Source organism: Triturus cristatus, chromosome 2_2 (genome assembly GCF_964204655.1).
Source record: "Triturus cristatus chromosome 2_2, aTriCri1.1, whole genome shotgun sequence".
NCBI lineage: Eukaryota > Metazoa > Chordata > Amphibia > Caudata > Salamandridae > Triturus > Triturus cristatus.
In genome coordinates, this window is record NC_140582.1 from 811,370,628 (window position 1) to 811,386,734 (window position 16,107).

At 50.6% G+C, this 16,107-nt stretch overlaps 1 protein-coding gene across 19 annotated transcripts in view; it reads left to right on the forward strand.

Moving 5' to 3' along the window:
- FRYL (FRY like transcription coactivator) overlaps positions 1-16,107 on the forward strand; it is a 2,516,714-nt gene that overhangs the window by 2,033,233 nt on the left and 467,374 nt on the right. The window lies entirely within an intron of this gene.

The following is a 16,107-nucleotide window of genomic DNA, read 5'->3' on the forward strand; positions in this document are numbered from 1 at the left end:
TGGAACAGTTTGGCAAAAAGCTGTTCTCCTCCCTTAGTTTGGGCCTGCGGTCCTTGAACACCGCCTGTCTCTTGGACCGTTATTCCCACTGTCTGTGGAGGACGTGCTGCCCCTGTGTCCGGAGGAGGTCCAGACACGACTTACCCAGGCTCTGGCCGATGGGAGGGATGCAGCACGACATGCTATCCGATGTGGGCTTGACACTACGGACTCGCTGGGTAGGGCGATTTCTACCACGGTGGCGCTTAGACGTCACACCTGGCTGCGGTCCACGTCCTTTTCGGGTGATGTCTAGAGCACTCTCATGGACATGCCCTTTGATGGCACTCGCCTTTTTGGTGAGAAAGCGGACAGTGCGCTGAATCGCTTTAAGGACTCCCGGGCTACGGCCAAGTCCTTGGGCCTCTCGGCCCCGCGGTTGCAAACTTCTGCCTTTCGCCCCTTTCGTGGCCAAGGAAGGGGTGCCTCCTCACGTACGCCTAGCCACCAGCCGCAGAACCAACCTGCGTGCGGTCGCGGACGTGGTTTCCGCCGAGGCGGTTCTGGAGGACGACTCGGTCAGCCCACATCCACCCCGGCAGCATCCGCCTCAAAGCCTTCCTAGTCCGAGCTTTCAGGCCCATTCCACGCCAGTGGGCGGCAGAGTTCGCCATCTCCTGCTCCACTGGTGGTCCATCACATCGGACAGGTGGGTGCTGCAAATCGTCCGAAGGGACTACTCCCTCCCCTTCGAGACGACCCCTCCAGCCATGCCACCGCAGCACCACCGTATCTCGGGGGATCATTTGAATCTTCTCCACGAGGAAGTTTCTGCCCTCTTGGCCAAGGGGGCCGTAGAGCGCGTTCCGAGCCCAGAAGTAGGTCGTGGTTGTTATTCCCACTACTTTCTGGTTCCCAAGAAGGGCAAAGGGGGCCTACGCCCTATCTTGGACCTCCGGAACGTCAATGCCTTCCTCCGGAAGGAGAGGTTCAAGATGTTGACTTTGGCTCAGGTTCTAGCTGCCCTAGACCCTGGAGACTGGATGGTAGCGTTGGACTTGCAGGACGCATATTTCCACATCCCCGTTACCTGCGGTTCACGGTGGATCAAGAGCACTTTCAGTTTACCGTGATCCCCTTCGGCCTTACCAGTGCCCCTCGGGTGTTCACGAAAGTGATGGCGGTGGTCGCAGCTCATCTGCGCAGATCAGGGGTTCCAGTCTTCCCCTATCTCGACGACTGGTTGTTGAAGGCGGGCTCGCCCCAGGCAGTCGTCTCCCACCTCCAGACTACGGCGGATCTCCTGCATTTGCTGGGGTTTTCCATCAATGTGCCGAAGTCACACCTGAGTCCCTCTCAAAAGCTCCTCTTCATCGGAGCGGTTCTTGATTCGGCGCAGTTCCGGGTCTATCCGCCGCAACAGCGGGTCCGGGATATTCAGGCCCTGATTCCCATCTTTCGGCCTCTATCCTGGGTTTCGGTCAGGCTAGTGTTGCGTCTTCTGGGGCTGATGGCCTCCTGCATCCTACTAGTGCATCACGCCAGGTGGCGCATGCGGGCTCTGCAGTGGGACCTGAAGTTTCAGTGGGCCCAGCATCACTGCAACCTGTCCGACCATGTCTTGATCTCGGAGGGCACTGCACAGCAGTGCAGTGGTGGCTCACGGACCGCGATTGGGTCACGGGCAAGAGCCTCTCCCTTCCCCAACCGGAGCATGTCGTAGTGACGGATTTGTCCCTCCTGGGATGGGGTGGCCATATGGGAGAGGCGGAGATCAGAGGCCTCTGGTCTCCGGCGGAGTCTCGTCTCCACATCAACCTGTTGGAGTTGAGAGCGATCCGACTTGCACTGAAAGCCTTCCTTCCCTCTGTCAGGGGAAGTGTCGTGCAGGTGTTCACGGACAACACCACCGCCATGTGGTATTGCAACAAACAGGGCGGGGTGGGGTCGTGGACCCTTTGTCAGGAGGCTCTGCGCCTCTGGACATGGCTGGAACACCAGGGCGTCACCCTAGTGGTTCAACATCTGTAGGGCTCTCTGAACGCCAGAGCAGACTAACTCAGCCGCCGGTGCATGATGGATCACGAATGGCGTCTGAACTCCGAAGTGGCGCAAGGTCTCTTTCAGCAGTGGGGAGAGCCTTGGTTAGATCTATTCGCCACCGAAGAGAACGCGCAATGTCAGCCGTTCTGCGCGTTGGAATTTCCAAGGCGGCACTCGCTCGGCGACGCTTTTCGTCACGAGTGGAGTTGCGGTCTGTTGTAAGCCTTTCCGCCTATACCATTTCTGCCCAGAGTGCTGAAGAAGATCAGGCACCACCGGGCCCAAGTCATCTTGGTGGCTCCGGATTGGGCACGAAGGTACTGGTATCCCGAGGTACTCAGTATGTTGACCGATCCTCCGATACGTCTGCCCCATCGGGAGGATCTTCTGTCGCAGCAGCAGGGGACGGTCCTCCACCTGAACCTGTCCAGCCTCCACCTCCATGCGTGGAGATTGAGCGGCGGCAGTTGATGCCATTTGACTTGCCTCCTGAAGTCTGTGATGTCATTCTGGCAGCCAGGCGTCCCTCCACAAAGACGGTATACGCCTGCCGGTGGAACAAATTTGTGGCATGGTGCACAGCAAAGGCTGTGGATCCCCTTTCCGCCCCTCTTTCTGAGGTTCTCCTCTTTCTTCTTTCTTTCGCCCAGCAGGGCTCTGCCCTGGGCACCTTGAAAGGTTATCTTGCTGCCATCTCTGCCTTCTTGCGGCTTCCTGATATGCCTTCTCTTTTCAAGTCCCCTGTAGTTACACGCTTTCTAAAAGGCATTACTCACACGTTCCCTCCTGTCCCTTTTGTAATGCCTCAGTGAGACTTGAATCTTGTTCTCACATTTCTAATGTGCGCTCCCTTTGAGCCTCTTCATAATTGTCCTCTTCGTCTGCTGACGCTTAAGACTGCTTTTCTGGTAGACATCACCTCGGCTAGACGGGTGAGTGAGCTCCAGGCTTTATCCTCAAAGCCTCCTTTTCTCTCTGTTCATCCGGACAAGGTTGTCCTTCGGCCTCGTCCCTCCTTTCTTCCGAAAGTGGTGACCCCCTTTCATCTTGGGCAGTCTGTCACCTTGCCCACCTTCTTTCCGCATGCTTCCAAAGAGGAAGAGAGGCTCCACCGTCTGGACCCAAAATGTGCGCTCTCCTTTTATCTGGACCGCACAGAGCAGTTCCGGGTGGACGACCAACTTTTCGTTGGATACGTGGGTGCTAAGAAGGGGAAAGCTGTGCACAAACGGACCATCTCTCGGTGGGTCGTTTTGTGCATCAAAATGTGTTACTCCTTGGCAAAAAAGGACCCTCCTGTTGGGCTGCGCGCCCATTCTACTCGGGCCACAGCGGCTACTACTGCTTTGGGACGGGGTGTCCCTTTGCAGGACATCTGTCAGGCGGCGACGTGGGCTTCGCTACACACGTTTGCCAGGCATTATTGCCTTGACAGCCAAGTCCGGAGGGAAGGCTTCTTTGGCCGTTCTGTCCTCCAGGACTTTCTGGTGTGATCTTGGTTCGCAGACCCACCACCGGGGATGGTATTGCTTGGGTATCTATTCTAAGGCGAGGAATCTAAGGTTATCCTTTTCAGGCCCCTAGATTTTATTTTTGGCACCAGTGTCGGTCTTTGCATGGCTCTGCGTTCCTGGCGCGGAAAGCTATGTACAAGAACTGACGTCAGCGCGCGAGGGCGGCGTCTAAGTACTCCGACGACGTCATTCCGGCGCACGACGCCGACGACGGACGCGGAGCCGTAGACGACGCCTAGCGACGCGCAAGGGGTATTGCTGACGAAAAATCTTCCGGATCCAGTCTGACGCCTGGGGATATTCTAAGGTGAGGAATCTAACTAACTAATGTTTCTTACAGATACATCGTTACCGAAGGTAAGTAACTTGTTCTTCAGGCCCCTAGATTTTATTTTTGGCACCAGTGTCGGTCTTTGCATGGCTCTGCGTTCCTGGCGCGGAAAGCTATGTACAAGAACTGACGTCAGCGCGCGAGGGCGGCGTCTAAGTACTCCGACGACGTCATTCCGGCGCACGACGCCGACGACGGACGCGGAGCCGCAGACGACGCCTAGCAACGCGCAAGGGGTATTGCTGACGAAAAATCTTCCGGATACAGTCTGGCGCCCGGGGATATTCTAAGGTGAGGAATCAAACTAACTAATGTTTCTTACAGATACATCGTTACCGAAGGTAAGTAACTTGTTCATTGGGAGACAAATGGTACAGTTTAGGGAAGGAGCTCTGGCATAGGGGACCTGGTTGCCAGGGACCCTGTACACTTTCAGGCGAGGTTACTTCAAAAACCAGGCAAAGCGTGTGGGGGTAATGCAACAGACACCCAGTTTCCTACAGCAGAAAATCCGCCTAAGTGCAGAGACTCCCCCGTGACTGCAGGACCTCCGCCATGAGTGCGGAGGGTTTTTGTGAATCAGGCCCTCTGTGCCTTTACAAACTTCTACCTTGGTGCTTTATGTCCCGAAGATGATGCTAGAGGGCTCTAACTAACACTTCAGTTCAATGGCCTCTTGTCCAACAATCCCCATCGATCTACAAAGTAGTCCCCATCTTCTCTTCCTGCGTGAAAATGAAATATAAAACAATGAGAAAATCCAATCCCATAGCAGATGTTTGGCACAGTTAAAGTACTCGGGTAAGTAAAAAAAAAAAAATGAGAAGAAGAAGTCTTAGCAGGACTCTGCCCTTTCCCATCAGTCCTTACCTTCTGAGAAGTCACTAAGGCTTAAATGTGCCTCTCTGTTTCTCTCTCGAACTTGATCTCCTTGGAGGCAAATCAAATTTGTATCCCATGGCAACCTTATTTTCCAAGTCCCTCAGCGATGCTTCAACAAATACATGAGTTGTGCAAAACTGTGCTCTGTCTCTTTGTCACGCTGCAGGCTCCCTCTGGCACAACTCTGGTCCCCAAGGAACCACAAGGAACTCCACCTGGTATCCGTCTGACTGGTCTACCATCGGTGCCAGTTGAAACCTCTAGACAACATTGGTTTCGGTGCTGTCTGTCTGTCTTGCCCGACAATGTTGGGGCATTGACGCCGTCAACAAGAGACGTGGAACAGCTGATGTGTTCTCAGTCTTTGAGCAAGGCTTTTCTGATCCCTGTGGGCTGCAGCCTTCCAGCAAACCATTGAACTCTGATACATTGCACTTGCCTCGAGGAAGGATACAGATCATCCATAATCGTTTTTGGACCAATCCTTTTCAATATCATCTGATCTCGCAAACCTTCCAGACACTGCCACTTGACCAAACAACTATTGCACCTGTCCTGTGTGTACAGAAAACCAGATCCGGTGGTCGAACCTTCTCCTACATCACTCCTAAAGTGTGGAGCGACCTGCCACTACACATAAGAGCTCCTTCTCACTTCTTGAATTCCGCAAGAAGCTTTAAGACCTGTTTTTTTCGAGTAGGCCCATTATGCCCTAGGTTTGGCTAGGCTCACCCCTGCTCAGCACCAGTATACCCTCCTGGGTGATAGTGGACCTTACAAATCTGCATAATGTAATCGATTCCATTGTGAGGAAGAGGACGAATTTGCTCACCTCTATACTGAGTACAACTGGTATGATTAACTGCGAGAGATCAGTGGACTGGATACTTCTTCAGACACTGGATTTGTCTCTCCACCTGGGGCAGGTACTGAAGAAAGCGTCTCCTTTGCAGTTTTGATGCGGCAAGTGGTGTGGTTCATGATCTCCAGTTGCCCAATATAGAGGTGAAAATCAGTGTCCTTAAGTCCTCAAACACTGACAAACTAGTGCTGAGCCTCTACTACCTATAAATGAGTCCCTTCTCTGCCGCCCCCCTCCCTCCCCCCAATACGCCCTTCTTGGGATACAGACACAGCCGTGTTCTGGACCACCAGTAAATAGGCTGAAAGCTAGATGCCTCTTCCCTGTCCCGGGTGAGCCAGTCTTCCTAAAACATCCCATTACACACAGTTTGGTGGGGCAGGAATTCATGAGCATGGTCAATCTCAATGTTCTGTTCTAGTTCTATTTATAGTGCTCAATGAGTTCACAAACCCTAGAGCATGCTCCTAAGAAATACAGACATCACAATCTCTTTGTGATTCATTGGCTAATCATTATGAAAACAAAATTAATTATATTTACCAGAACTTTCCTTGCCTTCCTGAGGACACCAATGTCCTCCTATCCTTGTTTGTTAGTGATTAACGGCTAGGAAAGTTTAAGGCGTTGAACAAAATTCAGAAAGCGCTTGCCTCAGCCAAATCGGGATCTGCCCTCCTAAAATCTCTGCTGCTTTGTCTAACCAGCTGGCCCCTGTCAATTGTTTCTTAGTCAATCTATCTGTCAATACTAGAAAAAAATCAGTTGGAAAGCGACTCGGGTTAGGCCAATAAAAAAAAAAAAATGGTTCAACTGTCCCCATCCAACCTTGCCAACTATCACCCAATCTCGTTGCTTCCTCTGCTGGGTACGCTTCTGGAAGGATTAATAAATGAACAACTCTCGGAGTACCTAGAGGTTAAAAAGATCTTGGACCCATCTCAATCTGGTTTCTGACCTTTACGGAGTACTGAGACAGCATTGGTAGCTGTCACTGACCACATTAGTTGTTCTTTAGATGCTAGCATACCATCTGTGCAAGTGCTGCTGAACTTGACCGCAGCATTCAATACTGTGTCTCAATCTAGGTTTCTTCGCAGGCTGCAGGAGATTGGAATTCATAGGAGAAAGCCAAACTGGTGTGGGGACTTTCTTTCCAACCGAACGAAACTATTATCTTGTTTTTTTTTTTTTATCCTGGATTATGATGCTGGGCAAAGGGGTACTCCAGAGCTCTTGTCTTAGTCCCTTACTGTTCAACATATATGTTGCCCCCCTTGCCAAGATTGTAAAAGCCTTTGGCTTTGAAATAATATTGTATGCGGACGATACACAGCTTATAATTAAGGCTCCCTGTTTTCCGTTTTTACAGATATATACAGACAAAAAAACATTTATTTCCTGGTCTGTATTTATTTTTAAATGTGGATAAAAACGGAAATTGGGTTGTTTTTGAGTGATTCTAAATACTCTACCATGACTGCCAGGCCAATAGCTGTGTGGATTGATAGGTGAGTGGGTTAAAGAAATGAAGTTTAGGAAAGAGTAGATATGCACATGGTTGATAATGAAATTTGCTTTGAATAAGGGCATTGATTTATGTTCTGCAGATGTTCATATCACTGAAACCCAGCAGGGATTCAAGCATGAGTGCTTATTTATCGGTTAAATAAATGTGGAAATTTACCAGTTTAAGCTTAATTTTTTCACAAAACCTAAAATAAAGATGGATAAATACTGATAAAATTAGCAAAAAATAAATATGGATAAATACAGACTGAAATGTCAAAAAAATAAATACCATAAAACCGGAGCCCTACTTCTAATCTCCTTTGACAAAGACTTGTTCAAAGCAAAAAAAAGGTTTTCATCTGGGATGACTGCAATTGCTCCCTGGCTGACGGACAACTGTCTACAGCTGAACGCCAGAAAAACAGAGATTATGCTGTTTGGTAAGATCCAACAGCACTGGAAACCTTATTGATGGTGCGCTTAACTTGGCAATGCTCCTATTCCCAAACAGGTGGTTAAGAATTTGGGAGCCTGTCTTGACCAATCTCTTACTAAGAAAGAGCAGGTGATGTCCATTTCAGGCTCCTCTTTTCAAATCATGCGCTTGCTAAGAAGAGCTTTTCCGTTTCTTCCACCCACTGCGTGGAAAACGGTGGTTCAGGTCCTTGTGATTAGTCCTCTTAACTACGCTAGTGCATTATTGGCCTCTGCAAATGGGATGCTGCAGTCAGAACTGCTAGTTGTGCAGACCAGCGCCGCTTGCCTCATTTGCAACCTTCCATCAGGCGCTGCTTCTGCTCCCATCTTGCGCTCCTTACATTGGCCACCAGTCCAGGACACAATAATTTTTAAAATGTACTGTCTCACACACAAAAACCTGACAGGAAAAAAAAAAGTGCTTTCTGGCTTGAAAACGCACTCACTATTGCCCCCCCAGACTCCTTAGTTCTAGGGACATAGCTCTGCTTATTGTCCCTCATGTCAAAAATTCCAGATCTATGGGGCAAGTCTTTTTCCTACCTAGCCCCTATTTACTGGAACAAACTGCCCCATCATATCTGAACTTGTTCAAATTATTCTCTTTTCAGTAAAGAACTGGAGGCAACTCCGTTCTAATTCAGTTGCCTCCCTGTCTATGTCCTGTGGCTGTGCCGAGATCACCCTTCCAGGGTGATTTAGGTGTCAGTAGCGAGGGAAGGCTGAGCAACAAACAGCAGTGGAGATTGAGACTCTTCTGGCCCTCGGTTCCTGCGGCTATCCACACGCGCCATCACTGTCAAACCAGCACTTCCAGGTTGCACGTGGTGCTTCTGCAGAGCATGCCTTTAACACTTCCCGTGTTGGCGCAGAGCTTCCGGCGGCAGCGAAGAACTTGATTGCTCCATTTCTCATCAGCACTATGTGAAAGAAGAAGCTGCGTATGAAAGGGTGCAATAAACACCGGACGGATTTTCTTTCCATTAATTGACTATTCAGCCGCCGAAAGGGCACGCCCAGTCTACTGAACTCTATAAAAGGCAACCTGTTTTGAAATGGCCGCACATAGCTGGGAAGCGGAGAGGAGTGAAGGGAAGGCCCTTTGAATGCCAAGATGCATTGACTGCAAGGGAAGGCACCCAGGCACTAGGCTGGAGGCCTCTGTCTGCCAGTGTAGGGTTGCACATCGGCTCCAGCTCTCAGAAGCCTCTCACGCATAGCTAGTCGTGGAGTCTTTTACCGCCAGTCACAACTAGCACTGCAATAAAAAATCAAAGACTGCTCCTTCACAGCCACACGCCGCACTGTAGTCCAGGGACTCCATTCCCCAGTATCCTTAGCGACAGGAGGCGCCAACGTGGTCTTCCCGCGCCTGGAGACGTACAACTCGAGGCTCACACAACGCGGGAGCCCTTCACAGCCTCACGCCACACTTTAGACCGGGGACTCCATTCCGCAGTATCCTTCGCGCCAGGAGGCGCCAACGTGGTCTTCCAGAGGCGCATAAAGACAGCTCAGGCTCCTGGGCCAAGGGCGGGCCTGTCCACACCCATCGGAGCCGGGTGGAGGCCTGGCTGGGCCTACCTTCTTGGTTTTTCCTGCTTGGATTCCGGGATAAAGACGACAGGACACAATTGGCTGAAGCTCTGTGAAGGTAAGAAAGTTCTAACTTCTTCTAGCCACAAGGCAATCTTCAGCAGGGGGAAAAGGAAACCAACGCCAGCTGTAACACATACTGACACAACTTTAGACGTTTTCCTTCAAAAGGCGGTTGGGGCTATCAATAATGAAATAGAACTGGTGGAGCGTAGAATCTCATCAGCCCCACTCCCTGACCTACCAGCTCCTGCCATCTGACTCTTGTATAGCTGTGGCTGACACTGATGTTGGTCAGAGGCTACAGGCTCCACTCTCGACAACTGTTGTAATCCTGGACCAGGGAGATATATGTGCCACACAAAATGGTGCTGAACCTACCCCCCGCCCGGCCACGGTAGAGACTGGGTGCCAGATTGCAACAGGAGGAAAGAAGAACCGTACCAATTGGCATGGGGCAGGGGTTGACCATAGACTGAAGGGACATTCACCAAGGGTAAAGAGATCTAAACAAACCCTCCCATGTGAATCTTGTGTTGGCGGAGGAAGAACTTCCGCACAGGATGAAACTGACATATCCACTGATAGATTCAGTAAAGTAGTGCAGGAAGCCTTTGCACCCATTTTAGCCCGTTTAGCCTGCATAGAAGAGGATCTTGTCTGACTATTGAATGGTTCAGGGAAAATAATGATAACTGGAAAACAAGACGATATGGCCACCCAACCAAGCTGCTCTAATAAGAGGGTAAATGATGTTACCATTCGTGCCTCTGAGTCGGTCGGCCCCTATAAGTGGCCTATTTATTACAAATAACCAGATCTCCCCCCAAGAGCCACCCCCTCATCAACAATAGTTCAATGCCTTCGACATCTGGGAGTTTGGGGCAGGAAAGGAATTCCTTTGGGGACAACCGAAAGCAGGGACATGGGGACAATAATCAAGCAAACCCTGGCCCTCTGGGTGGGGGGAGACATCCACAAGGCTTCACAAATACAAATGGAACAGTGCATGGTCCTCAGGGTGGGCGGGGCTTAATCGATATTTTAGATCTACCCCCAGACTGTACACCGTACACATTGATCTTGACAGGGGTCCTCCATCTCCCCCCTGGACAACAAGAAAGCTGCCAGAGTCTAAACAAATCTGCACGCCAACAAACTGTCCTGAAGATATTATCATGGCTAGGAGGGTGAGCTGCTTGGGCAATATGGTTAAACGTGTGGATGGGGATTGTGTTGTGCTTAACTTCAGTAAAGCTGGGCGTGCGCATTTCGTCCTGACACATCTCAGCAATTCAGCTAGTGAATTGATTAAGGTTCGTCCACTTGTTTTTTTCTATCCTCCCAACCAGGGGACCAACACTAGACAGCCCGTATTGATACGACAGAATAGATCCCCCTTCCCAGTCCTCCTCATTTTTCCATCCTAACCGTTTTGAGAAGCTCTCTCGTTTGAGTGAAATCGACTGACTGCCCGTATGTGCGGGTAGTACAGCCACAACAAGTAGATCTAGTTTATAACTCATCAATCTAGAGATAGCCTCGGACATTCTGTAAAATATGGGTCTGTACAACCCTCTGTCATTATTTCCTCAGCCTGGTACCAACTAGTCATGATTTCTAACCTGATGCGGGTCAAGTATCTGTTGGGAAACTGGTATTACAACATCTTTGACCAAAATAGCTGCCATGTTATTAAAGCCCTACAGGCAGAAATCAACACCATTTCAGGGAAGTGGCCGCCATTGTGTATTCTATGGTTGTGGGATTTGAACTGCACTACCTGCATGCATAGCACCAAACGAGTTTGTGGGCTGCTGCACTTGGAGACCAACCTCAGTCGATTATTATTCATACACCACAGGGCAAGGCCTTAAATTATTTAATTATTGATAATGACTTGGACCTTATCAATGATTCGGCCACTAGCCTTGTAGCATAGTGCCCCACTTATATTGGAGGAGGTAGGGGGAGTTTTATAGATTTTATGTTCATTTCGAGGAGGTATTTGCCACTTGTTGGTGATTTGGAGGTAAATCAAATAACGCCAGTGATCATAATCCCCCCACTATCTCCCTTAGTATAATAGCCCTGATAGGGAAAGGTGATGGTCACCTTATTCATTATGACCGCTCGAAGAGGTAAGATTAAACTGGGGTAAAATATACTCTACAGAATTTGAAGGAAAAATTGTGGCAGCGAATGTAGACCCTATTATAAGATGCCTTCAATTCCCCCCCCCCCCCCCCCCCACCCCCCACCCCCACGCCCCAATAAGGTCATTCACGATTTTTAACTTGTTTGTGCAGACGTAGCTAAAAGACTTACTAGACCCGTACAGATAAGGGAGCAGATAATACAGAGTGCTCCAGAGCCCAAAAGAATCTTAAAATGGCCCTTCATGCAAATCCTCATGATAGAACCCAAATTAAAAGCACAAGACAGGCATATAACAGTACTATTAATCAACGGAGGGAAGAACTGAGGAGATTAGCTTGGAAAGATTTGGAGAGAGCCAGTGCCCTTGAAGACTCTTATAAGCTTTTGGAATATCATTAATCTTCCCTTCTTTATGGATGAGGTTGGGCAGATGGACTCTCTGATCTTAGGGGATGATTGGGAATCCAATTTCCCGGCTATATTTAATCCAAAATGTGTTCAGTTAGAGGAGGAAAGCGAGGATCGACCCTGGGCGACCGACATAGGGGTCATGTCAAGGACACAATATGGCTTCAGGAGAGGTTAGGCACTACAGAGCAGTGCCTCAACCTGTCCCTGATTATGGGCAAGTACTTGAGGGCCATGGGTGGTTCTATCCCCCTGGCGTTCATGGACTTGTCCAGCGCTTTGATACTGTTAACCGGGATAAGTTGTGTGCACTAATGGAGATAATGGGTGTTGAGGAATTTCTCATTTCCCTTCTACGCAGGCTTCATGCCTCTACCACTGTTACTATAAGATATGGTTCCCAGGAGGAAAAGATTAGGCCTATTGTCTCTACAGAAAGTGTACGGCAGGGGTGTATTTTAGCTCCATTCCTTTTTTTAATTTGTACCAATGGTCTTGAGGTATTTTTTATAGACAAGGAATTTGACTTTCCCTGAATCGGTGGCAACCCGGTCCCACTATTATCATATGCGGATGACACTGTGCTAATGGCTTTGACTGCAAACAGCCTTCAAAAGTCACTCAATGCTTTTAAGGATTTTATGTCGGCTCTAGACTTAAAAGTCAATTTTATTAATCTTATATTATGGTGTGTGGCCCCAAATCAACTAAAACAAGGAAGTTTTCTGTAAGAGGAAAGACTATTGATAAGCTGACTAATTTTACATACCTGGGGAATAATTTTAGTAATACTATGAATTGAGGTCCCCTAGTCACCGCCAGGGTGCAACATTCCAGCCGGGTTGTGAAGGGGCTATTTCGCTTTGCCTGTAAACTAGGTCACAAATCGGTGCCTGAGCTGGGTACCCTATATATAGCTAAATGTCTTATCTGTCGCATACTATGGGGCAGGAGTTTGAGGTTACCACAAAATCCCCCACCTACAGGTTGTGGAAAATAAATTTATTAAAAGGCTAATGCTTATGCCATCGTGAGTTAGGGCTGGAATTTTTACAGGATCGAATAGATACTGCCACTTTGTTTTCATGGGCTAACATTTGGCTGTCTGAGGAACTAATGTTTACAAGGGACGTTGTCAAGGACTGTATTCAGCTAGATAGTGCTTTGTTGATCCCCTGGCTCCGATTTCTGAGGGATCTGCTGTTAACCCATACTGGTTCGAAAGCCACCACTGCAATTGGTGTACAGTGCCCTCCGAGATCTGAATGCAATTGTACCGATTCCCCTGATGCTGTACATACTGGAACTTCGGGTACCACTGCAGAGCCTGCATATGCCATCTGGCATGATTCACCAGCAGGATGCAGGAGGCTATGAGGCCCAGTAGCCTCAGGGTCATTCTGACTGAAACCCAGGATAGAGGCTGAAAGATCGCAATCATAGCTTGAATATCGCGGACTCGCTGTTCGGGGGGATAAGCCCGAAAATGCGTTGTGTTCAGAACCGCTCCGATGAGCTTCTGAGAGGGAATCAGGTGGGACTATGGCACGTTGATAGTGAACACCAGCAAATGCAGAAGGTCCACCGTAGTCTGGAAGTGGGAGACAACATCCAGGGGCGAGCCCGCCTTCAACAGCCAGTCGTCGAGATAGGGGACGACTGGAAACCCTGATCTGCGCAGATGAGCTGTGACCATCGCCATCACTTTAGCGAACACCCAAGTGGTGCTGGTAAGGCCAAAGGGGAGCACGGTAAACTGAAAATGCTTGTGGTCTACCGTGGACCGTAGGTAACGTCAGTGGGCAGGCAGTAGAAGGTTGTAAAAATGAGTCCTGCAAGTCCAACGTTACCATCCAGTCTCCAGGGTCGAGAACAGACAGAATCTGAGCCAATGTCAACATCTTGAACTTCTCCTTCATAAGGAAGCTGTTGACGTCCCTGAGATCCAAGATAGGACGCAGGCCTTTGTCCTTCTTGGGCACCAGAAAGTAGTGGGAGTAGCAACCATGACCTACTTCTGGCACAGGGATGCGCTCGATAGCTCCCTTGGCTAGGAGAGCCGTGACTTCCTGGCGGAGAAGGACCAAGTGATCCTCCGACATGCGTTGGAATGTAGGTGGCATGGATGGAGGGGAAGTCTCGGACTGTCTCGGAGTATCTGCAAAACCCACTCATCCGATGTGATGTTCTGCCACTGGGGGAGGTGATGGCAAATCCTGCCGCCCACTGTCAACTGATGGCCCTGAAGGGTCAGACCAGGAAGGTTTGGAGGCTGCTGCCGAAGGGGCACAGGTGGAGTGCCTACCCGCTGGCCCTCTGACCCATGACGCTGGGTCCCACATCCTTGGTCGCGCAGAGGCTGAACAGTTTGTGCAGGCTTGTGGCTCTGGGCGGATTGTGGTGGGGCACCCCTTCCGTAGCCACTGAAGGGGTGAAAAGCAGACTGCGCAGGGTGAGAGATGGTAGCGGGGCCCAATGATCTGGCCGTAGCCCTAGAATCCTTAAAGCGCTCAAGTGTGATGCCTGTTTTGTCGCCAAACAAGCGACTTCCATCAGAGCGTGTCCAAAAGAGTCGATTGGACATCGCCCGAAAAGCCAGTGGACCTCAGCCAGGCGTAGCATCTCAAGGCTACTGACGTTGAAATCGTCCAGCCTAGCGAGTTGGCGGTGTCAAGTCCACATTGTATGGCGAACTTCGCTGTTATTCCACCCTCAGCAATGGCATTGGAGAGAACGTCCTGGGCCTCCTACGGGCACTGTGGCAGCAACTGCCCGACCGAATCCCACACAGAGTGGGTGTAACGGCCCAAGAAGCATGCAGTGTTTACTGACCGCAGTCCTAAGCTGGCGGAAGAAAACCTAGTCTTCTCAAGGTGATCCAGCTTCTTGGATTCCCTATCAGGTGGAGCGGTAGGGAATGCGCCCTTGGAAGAAGAGGCTTGGACTGCCAAGCTCTCAGGGGTAGGGTGTTGAGAGAGGAAAATGGGGTCGCCCAGGGCCGGGTGGTGGCATCGGGCAATCATCCTATCCACAGGTGCCCCTGTGCTGGGCTTGGACCAAGTGCCCAGAAGGATGTCCGTGAATGCCTCCTTGAATGGCAGCAGGGGCTCCGAAGAGGCCACTGCCGGTTGAAGCACCTCGGTCAGGAGGTTAGTCTTGATGGCCACCGTAGGAAGCTCGAGGTTTAAGTCCTCAGCTGCCCTACGCAGCACCACTGCGTGTGATGCACACTCCTCCATAGCCACGGTAGGGGGAGAAAGCATGCCAAGGTCTGGAGAAGTATCCAGGCCACTGGCCTCACCCAACTCCTCTCTCCAGTACGGTTGTTCTAACTGCTCTGCCAGAGGGTCCACAGACCCCTCCCAGTCCTCCTCAACCTCCTCTGGTTGCCTCTCAGGGTGATAGGGAATACCAGGGCAGAATAAATGCTCCGTATCCATGTCGAGGAGGATGGGGTCGACGTTGGCTGGGGACACAACTGACGTCCGAAGGGGCGGAGGGGTCGTCAATGGATTTGACGGATGGTCAGCCGAGTCCGCGGGACCTGAAGGCACACCGGCAGAGTCGGGCTGCCCAAAGATGGAGTGGAGGGCTTCGTAAAAGCTACGAAGTTGGGCAGGGGTTGCTCTGGCTCCTGGGAAGGGAAGGAGGCTCGGAGTCGACCCAACAGGCTCCGCAGGCGGAGCCGGACAACTACCTTCCGCATCCTGCGTCTGCCGACGGACGGGGAGAATGCGATGACCGACGGTGCTTCATCGCCTTCTTTTTGTGCTTCGACTTACCCGAAGACTTCGATGAGGAGTGGTGGTGATGGCTCTGTGACCGGTCCCGGGACCTCGAGCAGCGCGGAGCCGACTGCTGGGCCTCCAGAAGCATTCAGGGCCGCTCCCGCAAGGACTTCGGGCCATGACCTGACAGTCTGAGCACGACTTCAGGTCGTGGTTGCGCTCCAGACACCAGAGGCACACGAGATCGGGGTCCGTCACCGACATCAGCTTGTGGCAGGAGCCACGAGGTTTGAAGCCGGTTCTCTGATGTGACATCCTTGTGCACCAGGAGTCAAACGACTCAAAAACGAAGTCGACAAAATCGAAAAAGGACAGACAATAAATGACTAGAGGTACCGCTCTCTCCGGATCTACGCTGGCGGGCATGGAAAAAGAAAGAAATGACGTCAGCACGTATGGGCGGCGTCTAAGTAGATACCGCGACGTCATTCCAGTGTTCACGACGCCATCGACGAACACGGAGTCGACCGACACCACCTACCAACGCGGAGGGGTCCTGCTGAAGAAGAATTCTCCAGATCAAGTCTGACTCCTGGGGGTAATTCTAAGGTAAAG